Raw genomic sequence first — 10,041 nt, 5'->3', positions numbered from 1 at the left:
TCTGCAGTGGATTTAGGAAAAGGAAAAGACTCATGCAATGTGTTCTATCGATAATCATGTTAGTATCACAGGCGCAGTTTGTGTTAGTTCGGGGGCTCACCAAACCCCCTGGTGGCCATAACCAAAACTGCATTTTGGGGATTTTAATATTATCTGTAGTATATTTATTATAGTGCTTAACCAATCATTTAAAATCAGGAACATGGATTTTAATTGGTCCACAGACTCAACCCAAGACATCATGGATGATTAACAACAATAACAACAACAGTCAACCTGGGGAAATGGATAAACACAGAGGACACTAAGTAAGTTTCCATGATGTTAGAAAAAGTAAAATTTTATCTGAATTAAACTGGACTTTTAAAATACATGTAAACATATCAGTCTGATTAAGATTGTACAAAACTGAAATTCTTGAGGTGGAATTGACACACCTAGTCTATGAAGGGTGCTATATAGATAATATCAATACTATTATTATTTGTCGTAGCTGCTAGGCTAATTTATTCAATGTAAAATGCCATAGGCTTAGCCTTATAACAATATCATGATTTATATGTGGGGAAAATGTTTTTACGTGCAAGTTATAATAGAGCCAAATTTTAAACTTGTGTCAAAGGTTGTTGCTGTTAAGCCGTGTTTTATGAGTGTTAGTTGAAAACATTTTCAGAAAACTTTATTGCAATGCTGTCTTTGAGTTTTACCTGCCTACTAACTGTAGTCTTTCCTTCAATGTGGCAGAAATTTACTGTTGTATAGAGAAATTTTACACACTCTTACACATCCACATTTTACACACCCTTACACATCCACATTTTACACACCCTTACACATCCACATTTTGCACACCCTTACACATCCACATTTTATGCAAATATACAATATTATGAAGGGGCTTACATCTAAAATGTAAAATTATTCATGTATTGTTTCTTGTTTTGTTCTTTTTCTTCTTCTGGACAGAAACGCAAAAGAAAGTTTGCAGCTTTTGCAGCAGTTGTTTTTTTTTTTTGCACAATTTATTAAATGATTCAATATACATGTGCAACATCGTAGATACATACAAAGAAACATCTACACAACTCCATGTGCGCACATACACTATCGTACATGTACATACAGGTAGGTATTTTACTTTTATCCCTGACCCCTCTCAAAAAAAACAAAAGTACAAGAAAACAACCAACAAAGAGAGACTGTAAGAAAGGAAAAATAATAATAATAAATAAAATTAATTAATAATAGTGAGTTAATAAATGAGGAAAAAGAAAAAAGAGTAGTTATAGGTAGGGATGTATGTATCTATATATGGTACATACCCGTGCAAATAAATATCTACATATACATAAATATACCTATACCCCTATGCATATTGCACATAAATACTTGTGTGGCAGGATAGCGCTGCGCTCCCTGCCGTGAGGGGCAGTGTGGCAGACAATTGCGCATCGCCTATAAATAGACCAGGTCGGACCCGTCTCGTTCTTTCCGCTTCCTCTTCCTCCTTCACGGAGCCGACAGCGTGTGTGGTGGCGTCTCGCTGGTTTGCAGGTTAGATCTCCAAACAAAGGTATGCATGCTCTGTGTCTCCTCGATCTGCTCAAGTTATTCTGTGTTGTGGGCCTGGCGCTTACCTCAGTTTCGCTCCGTCCGGCAGCGCGGTGTTACCTGGAGCCGAGCTGTCTCCCTCGGGTCAGTGTGTGTGTGGTGCACTCTCTGCGGGTAAGATGCTCAGTTCTGTTTTTTTATATATTATGCTGCCGATGGTCGGGTGAGGTGTACTGATTTGTTTTCTCCCGGCTGTCGCTGCTAGAGTCTGGGCTGTGCGCTTCCTCCTCCTGCCACGGTGACATCTCTGATCCTGCTCTCCGTACGCGGCCGTCACGCGCCGCTGTGAGCCTTGCTGCTGTCCTGGCTCTTTCTGTGTCCGGGCTATTTCTGTGTCCGGGCTCTTCCTTTTGGCCTGGGTTTTTTTTCTTTTTTTAGTTTCATCTTGGCTTCGGCGTCGTTTTGGCTCATGGCTGACCCCCTCTCGTCCATTCTGCGGGGGTAACTGTCCTCCGTGTGGCTCTTCGTGGGACTCCAGCCGCTTTGACTCGGCGCTCCGGGTCGGCCTGCATTTGACTCTCCGATCCGGCCCTGTTGACTGCAGTCAAAGGCTGTGGCAACACAGCCTAGCCAAAAGTTGCCGGCGTGCGCCCAGAGAGGCGTCCTAACTTTTATTGCCACAGAGCCACACCCGCCAAGACTGTTTTAAATTAGAGTGGCAGACATTTATTGATTATTATTGGATTATTATTGCGTCTCAGTGTTATATTGGATTTATTGTTTGAATTTATTTGTTATTTCTTTTCATTGAATTATTGCTTGAGTTTCTGTTATATCGGATTAATTGTTTAGAAATATTTCTTTTCTTGATTTTGATAATTTGCGATTTAGTATAGTTTCTTTTGGCTTTGGGGTGTTATTTTTGATTATGTTGTGTGTGAGGACTGCCTTGATTTTATGGTTTTAATATTGTTCTCTTCCTGTTGACAGGTGCTGAGGCCCAGAGCGGCAGCGGTTCCCCTGTTGGTGGTTCCTTTTTCACGTTTTGGTTTGCAGTGTCACGGGTGAAGTGTAGTTTTGGATCCCTCCTTTTTTTGTTACCGCTGTCGTGGTAAGCCCCAGCCCTGTCCCTTATTTCCTTTAAGTGGCTCCTCACATCATTTCTCACCATTATTACCATCTTTTATGTTGATTCATTTAGTCTGTTACTCGGTTAAAAATAATTGTTTAATAAAATATATTTTTATAATTGGAAATCACGCTCTCGTCCTGTGGAGTTATTTTGACCTGCGTGCCTTGTTTCAAATCGAAAACTGGTAACTTATGAAGTCCTGTTATATCCTGGGGTGAAAGCCCCCAGGTGGCGTTGTCAGCAACCTTTTGATTCCGCTTCGCCTTGCCACAATCTGGCGTTAGCCGGCCAGGATCCACAGTTTTAAAGGACAGAGGCGTTGATTTCCATTTTAAAAAAATTTTGTAGTGTTTGTGTGTAAGCTTTCTAGCTGGGGTTTGTTATAGAGCCAAGACAGCAATGCGCAACAGTCGTTGTTTAAAATCATCCCCTCTTTCCTATCAGAGGGTAGGTGGGAGTAGATTTTTTGTTGCGGTATGGAGGAGGAAGTGCAGCAGCTCAAAAGAGCTTGTGTGTTGCAGCTAAGGGCAGACAACGGCGACTCCGTCAGGGAGCATGCTGCGCCTCATTTGGCCCCTGATGGGGCAGCGTCGGTGTCCTCGGAGACAACTAGTGGTGCTAGGGCTAGTGAGGCTCCTCCTCCTGTTGTGACGGAGCGGCTGGTGGTGATTCCCAGGGATCGTAGATGTCCTGTGTTTAATGGTAGGTCAGGTATCGGTGTAGCTGAGTGGGTTGAGGAGATACAGACATGCATGCGAGCCGCCACCTCTCTGCTGCTGATCAGGCCCTCTTCATCCTTGACCATTTGGAGGAGAGGCGTGAGGAGATTAGGTTTTCGACCGGGTGGCGCGAGGATCCAGCTCGCATTTTTTCCATCTTGCGAGGCTGTATGGCCATTCGCTGTCTTATGTCACCCTGCAGCAGGCTTTCTTTGCGAGGCAGCAACAGGAAGGTGAGACACTGCAGGAGTTCTCACTGGCTGTTAGCTCTAATGGAGAGTATCAAGCAGTGCGCCCCTGATAAGATGCCGAACTCTGAGGTTCTGCTGGATCAGTTCGTAGAGAATGTCCTTGGCTGACTCTCGCCCGTGAATTAAAACAAATGGTCAGTAGCGAGCCCACAGCTTCATTGTTAAAGGTCGCTGGGAGGCCATTAGATGGGAGGGAGGAGGTTTTCCTGGAGGTGCTGGGTAGGCAGCTGCTCTCTTCCATCTGCTCATGGTTTGCAGTTGGTGTCCAGGTCACCCGGCCCGGTGGTTGTCCCAGGGGCCGGTTTAACTTTGAACTGATGGACCTCTTAAAGCGCCAACAAGAACAGCTTAACCATCTGACCCGCACTGTGGCTGCCTTACAGGCCCCCAATCTCAAGGTCGGGACAGCACCCAACCCAGTTATATGTCGCGGGTGTCAGCAGCCGGGCACTTTGCCCGTGAGTGTGATGGTGGCGTGTTCCATCACGTGTTGGCGCTCACTCTGCTAGGGCCAAATTCCCACCCCTCTAGGCCTGCTTTGTCCACTCAGCAGCCGTCGGGAAAACTGAAGCCAGCTGAGCTTCTGAGCCACAGCTCAGTGGGGGCACCTCCAGGCTCTGAAGGAAGTAAACTGTCTGGTTTAATGTCCTCTTGTCCCACTACAAATGTTTTGATGGGCGATGTCTCTGTGCCATGCTTGGTGGACACTGGGTCCATGGTTTCCACCATCACAGAAAGTTTCTTTCAGGAGCACTTTGCATCCTGGGAACATGATCGCCTGCAGTCCTGTAATTGGTTGCGGCTCCGGGCAGCTAATGTCCTACCTATTCCGTATGTTGGCTATTTAGGAAGCTTGATGTGACCCTTTGTGCCAAGGTGATGTCCCGTTGTGGGATCCTGGTTGTTAAAGACCCCCTGAAGCTGTGACCTCAGTCCCTGGAGTTTTGGGGATGAGCATGATCAGGCGTTGTTATCAAGATCTTTTGGGGCCTATGGTGGGGTCTCTGTTCGATGCACCCCTGTGTTACAGGCCCCTGGCCCATCATTGAGGCCCTTCAGAAATGTCACCAGGTTGCAGCCCAGGGTCTTAAACACCCTACTGGTTCAGTCAGGGGTGCAAATGTGGGCCCCTTCGCATCCCTGGTGGGGTAATGAAGCTTGTTGCCAGCACTTGCTCTACAGTTTTCAGAGCAGGCTGTGCTGTTTGACCCCCTGAGTCTGGTCTGCCAGATGGGTTGCTGGCATCCCCCTGTTTTGGTTCGTGTTGTCCGAGTGCGGCTTACATCCCAGTGGTCAATGTGGGGACAACTGACATTCTCTTGTACCCACGGACCTGTCTGAGTGCTCTCAGCAGCGCCAAGTTGTGAGTTTACCCACGGGGTAACAGAGGTGCGGACAGGCTACAGCTACCGTCTCTTCCCCACGTAGCTTCTAGCTCAACTTCGGGGTTGCTCCACAGGTAGATCTGTCAATGTTGACAGAGGAAGAGCAGGGGAGGTGAGGTCCTTGTTGCAGGAGTACAGTTCAGTTTTGCAACCCATGATGGTGACTTGGGCTGTACCAACCTCATCTCCCATGACATTCCGCTCCTGGATGATGTCCCGGTGAGGCAGAGGTACGTCGCATCCCCCCTCTGAGTCTGAAGCGGTAAAAGCTCACATCAACCAGCTTCTCGGCGCAGGTCATTAAGGAGAGCAGTAGCCCATATGCCTCGCCCATTGTTTTGGTCCGTGAAGGGCGGCGGTTTTGCGCGTGCGTGACTACGTCTTCTGAATAAGAACCCGTAAGGATGCTTTCCCTCTGCCTCGCATTGAGGAAAGCCTTGATGCACTGGTGGTGCCGCTGGTTCTCAACCATTGATCTTGCCAGTGGGTACAACCAAGTGCCAGTTCGAGCCCGATCGGGAAGCTGCCTTTTGCACCCCATTTGGGCTATTTGAGTTCAATAGGATGCCATTTGGATTGTGTAGCGCCCGAATGCGTTCAGCGGCTGATGCAGAGGATGTTTGGGGATCAGCAAGGTCAGTCTCTTCTTCTGTACCTTGATGACATTGTCATCTTCTCCTCCTCTGTGTCTCAACATCTGCAGCGGCTGAAGGTTGTCTTTCGATTAGCCTTCAGAAGGAAGGCTTGAAGGCCAAACTGGAGAAGTGCCTTCTTCCAGAAGGAAGTTAAGTACTTGGGCCATGTGATCTCCAGTGAGGGTGTCTCCTGAACCCGAAAAAGATTGAGCTGTGTCCAAGTGGGGCGGCCTCGTCATGTCTCTGAGTTACGTTCCTTTTGGGTTTTGCCAGCTACTACCGGCGTTTTGTTGAGGCTTTGCGCAACTTCGCTAGTCCTCTGCATAAGTTAGTGGCTGAGCTTACCAACAAGAAGTCCAGAAAAGGTTCTGAGCAGGCTCTTAGTGCTGCTTGGGCGACCCAGTGTGAGACCAGTTTGAGGCCTTGAAGTGAGGTTAGTGTCAGCACCTGTTCTAACTTATGCCGACTTTTCGTCCTTTCATTTTGGAGGTCGGCGCTAGTCTGGTAGCCTTGGGGCAGTGCTCTCCCAAGAGACCGACAGAGGTGTGCAGCCTGTGGCTTATGCCAGCCGAGGTCTCAGGCCCACTGAAGCGCAGCATGGATAACTACAGCTCCATGAAGTTAGAATTCTTGGCATTGAAGTGGGCCATGACCGAAAAGTTCCGTGGTATTTGTTGGGCCATAAGTGTCTGGTTTTTACTGATAACAATCCAGTTGAGTTACCTGCAGTCCGCCAAGCTTGGAGCCACTGAGCATCGTTGGGCTGCTCAGTTGGCTGCATTTGATTTTGACATCAAGAAATGTCGTTCAGGTCGCAGTAATCGCAACAGCTGACCTTTTCTCGCAGTATATGTCTGGTTCTGGCTTGGCTGAGGGTGTTGTGCCAGGCACTTCAATCCCCAATGCCCTCCAGCTTACAGCGTCCAGACCCGGTAGTTGCGACAGCAGAGTGTGGTATCGGTTTTCCATCTCATTCTCCTGCTGATATTTGTGCCTTGCAGGAGGCAGATCCTTAGCAAGTCCTGGTGTTCTGGCGGAGCGAACTAAGCCAACTCCGCTGAGAGGCTGCAGGTTTCTAAACCCGGCAATGGCTTTGTTGCGTCAGTGGGACCCGCTTGGTCGAAAGAGAGGGTGTGCTCCACCGACGGGTCTATCAGCCTGATGGTGGGAGTGAATTTTTCAGTTGATTTTGCCGCTGCTCTGCAGCACGAGACCTCATCGGTTACACCAGGAGCATAGCCACCAGGGCATTGGTCGGACCACCGACCTGGTGAGGCAGCGCTGCTATTGGCGGGGATGTCGCGGACATTAAACAGTGGGTCAAGAATTGCGGCGTTGCCAGGTTGCCAAGGACTCCGGCTCAGTTCCACATAGTTACATGGGTCACTTGCCTCGAGCCCAATGAAATTGTGGCTGTTGACTTTACCCTGCTTGAGCCGTCCGCAATGGTGTTGAAAATGTCCTGATCATGACAGATGTTTTAGCAAGTTCACTGTTGCTGTCCCCCACACGAGACTAGCGGGCCTCCACTGTAGCTCAGGTCCTCCTTACTGAGTGGTTCTACAAATTTGGTGTTCCAAGCCGCCTGCACTCAGACCAGGGTAGGAGTTTGAGGCGCCTTGATTCACCAGCTCTGTGGTTTGTGTAAATTAAGCTAAATCTCGCTTTTGTACCGTACCATCCGGTGAACAACGGGCAGTGTGAGCGGTTTAATCGAACCCTTCATAACCTGTTGCGCACTCTTCCAGCTTCCAGGAAGCGGGACTGGGTCCCCTGTTTGCCTCAAGTGTTGTTTTCATACAATACCACACCTCATCAGGGTACAGGAGAGTCACCTTTCTACCTGATGTTTGGTAGAACCTCGTCTTCCATTGACTTCCTCTTAGGGGCGAGTTCAGGATCCTATGCGTGGGGAAGTACAGGACTGGGTTGTGGAGCATCGAGCCAGGCTTAATGTGGCTTTTGAGGGGTGCTCGGGGAGCGATTGTTGGCTGCTGCTGGTGGAAGGGCGCCATGATCAGTGTGTTAGTGAGGCGCCTCTACCAGTGGGCCAGTTGGTGTATGTAAAGATCCTTAGTGCCAGGGGTGGGCATAAATCCAGGATATCTGGAGTTCTGTTGTTCACCAGGTGTTAAAAGCCCCAGTAGATCAAGGAGCGGTCTACACTGTTGCTCCAGTCGTAATCTGCACCAGGTGCAACGGTCCATCGAGATATGTTGAAGGCTGTTCGTGGCCCTGAGAATCTAGTAGCCCCTCCTAGGGCCCAACCGCCTTGTAGATCAGAACAGGTGGAGGCTGACTCCCTTAGTGATGGTGACTTGTGGCTCTTGGTACCTGAAACACCTTTGCCTTCTGCGGGTCCGAGTCGTCCCTCTGCCGAAATCCGTTTAGAGGTTCAGGCTAGTTCAAGTGCAGTTCCTACATCGAGGGGCACTGTGCCCTCCGTTCATTCGTTGTCCCCCTCAGAGCAACCCAGCACCAGTCAGCAGGTTCTGCGTCGGACTGCTCGCGCTACAGCCGGCCATCATTCCAACCCTCACCATCTTCCCTTGCCTGCAGGCCCGCATGGTAGCCCCCCACAGCCTGTGTCTAATGCCCAAATGGCCATTTTTAGACCTTGGTGTTAGCTTCTGTAATTTTCTGCTCATCGTCGGGCCGACGACGCAAAATCTGGGGTAGATGTGGCAGGATAGCGCTGCGCTCCCTGCCGTGAGGGGCAGTGTGGCAGACAATTGCGCATCGCCTATAAATAGACCAGGTCGGGACCCGTCTCGTTCTTTCCGCTTCCTCTTCCTCCTTCACGGAGCCGACAGCGTGTGTGGTGGCATCTCGCTGGTTTGCAGGTTAGATCTCCAAACAAAGGTATGCATGCTCTGTGTCTCCTCGATCTGCTCAAGTTATTCTGTGTTGTGGGCCTGGCGCTTACCTCAGTTTCGCTCCGTCCGGCAGCGCGGTGTTACCTGGAGCCGAGCTGTCTCCCTCGGGTCAGTGTGTGTGTGGTGCACTCTCTGCGGGTAAGATGCTCAGTTCTGTTTTTTTATATATTATGCTGCCGATGGTCGGGTGAGGTGTACTGATTTGTTTTCTCCCGGCTGTCGCTGCTAGAGTCTGGGCTGTGCGCTTCCTCCTCCTGCCACGGTGACATCTCTGATCCTGCTCTCCGTGTCACGTCCATTACCGCTGGGAGCCTTGCTGCTGTCCTGGCTCTTTCTGTGTCCGGGCTATTTCTGTGTCCGGGCTCTTCCTTTTGGCCTGGGTTTTTTTTCTTTTTTTAGTTTCATCTTGGCTTCGGCGTTGTTTTGGCTCATGGCTGACCCCCTCTCGTCCATTCTGGGGGTAACTGTCCTCCGTGTGGCTCTTCGTGGGACTCCAGCCGCTTTGACTCGGCGCTCCGGGTCGGCCTGCATTTGACTCTCCGATCCGGCCCTGTTGACTGCAGTCAAAGGCTGTGGCAACACAGCCTAGCCAAAAGTTGCCGGCGCCCAGAGAGGCGTCCTAACTTTTATTGCCACAGAGCCACACCCGCCAAGACTGTTTTAAATTAGAGTGGCAGACATTTATTGATTATTATTGGATTATTATTGCGTCTCAGTGTTATATTGGATTTATTGTTTGAATTTATTTGTTATTTCTTTTCATTGAATTATTGCTTGAGTTTCTGTTATATCGGATTAATTGTTTAGAAATATTTCTTTTCTTGATTTTGATAATTTGCGATTTAGTATAGTTTCTTTTGGCTTTGGGGTGTTATTTTTGATTATGTTGTGTGTGAGGACTGCCTTGATTTTATGGTTTTAATATTGTTTTCTTCCTGTTGACAGGTGCTGAGGCCCAGAGCGGCAGCGGTTCCCCTGGTGGTGGTTCCTTTTTCACGTTTTGGTTTGCAGTGTCACGGGTGAAGTGTAGTTTTGGATCCCTCCTTTTTTTGTTACCGCTGTCGTGGTAAGCCCCAGCCCTGTCCCTTATTTCCTTTAAGTGGCTCCTCACATCATTTCTCACCATTATTACCATCTTTTATGTTGATTTATTTAGTCTGTTACTCGGTTAAAAATAATTGTTTAATAAAATATATTTTTATAATTGGAAATCACGCTCTCGTCCTGTGGAGTTATTTTGACCTGCGTGCCTTGTTTCAAATCGAAAACTGGTAACTTATGAAGTCCTGTTATATCCTGGGGTGAAAGCCCCCAGGTGGCGTTGTCAGCAACCTTTTGATTCCGCTCGCCTTGCCACAATCGCATGTTTAGACATTGATACAGGTACATGCTCTCACACATATCCCCTTCCTAATAACTTTAACATATACATACACCCTAGTGCCATTGAACTAGGCTGCTCTATGGTTGTAGTAGTGGGCTGTTTTAACTA

General features: G+C 48.5%; 1 long non-coding RNA gene across 1 annotated transcript; it reads left to right on the top strand.

Moving 5' to 3' along the window:
- Positions 1-1,411: 1,411 nt before the first annotated feature.
- Positions 1,412-9,760, top strand: LOC148190471 (uncharacterized). Its single transcript, XR_015777518.1, has 4 exons — positions 1,412-1,573; positions 1,661-1,725; positions 1,817-2,662; positions 9,495-9,760. It is a non-coding gene; the product is annotated as an uncharacterized LOC148190471 (long non-coding RNA).
- The last annotated feature ends 281 nt before the right edge of the window (positions 9,761-10,041 follow it).

The sequence above is a fragment of the Plectropomus leopardus genome, chromosome 1, assembly GCF_026936395.1.
Source record: "Plectropomus leopardus strain MGB_pleo_1.0 chromosome 1, ASM2693639v1, whole genome shotgun sequence".
In the NCBI taxonomy this organism is placed as follows: Eukaryota; Metazoa; Chordata; class Actinopteri; order Perciformes; family Serranidae; genus Plectropomus; species Plectropomus leopardus.
This window is presented reverse-complemented; position numbering and strand designations above follow the sequence as displayed.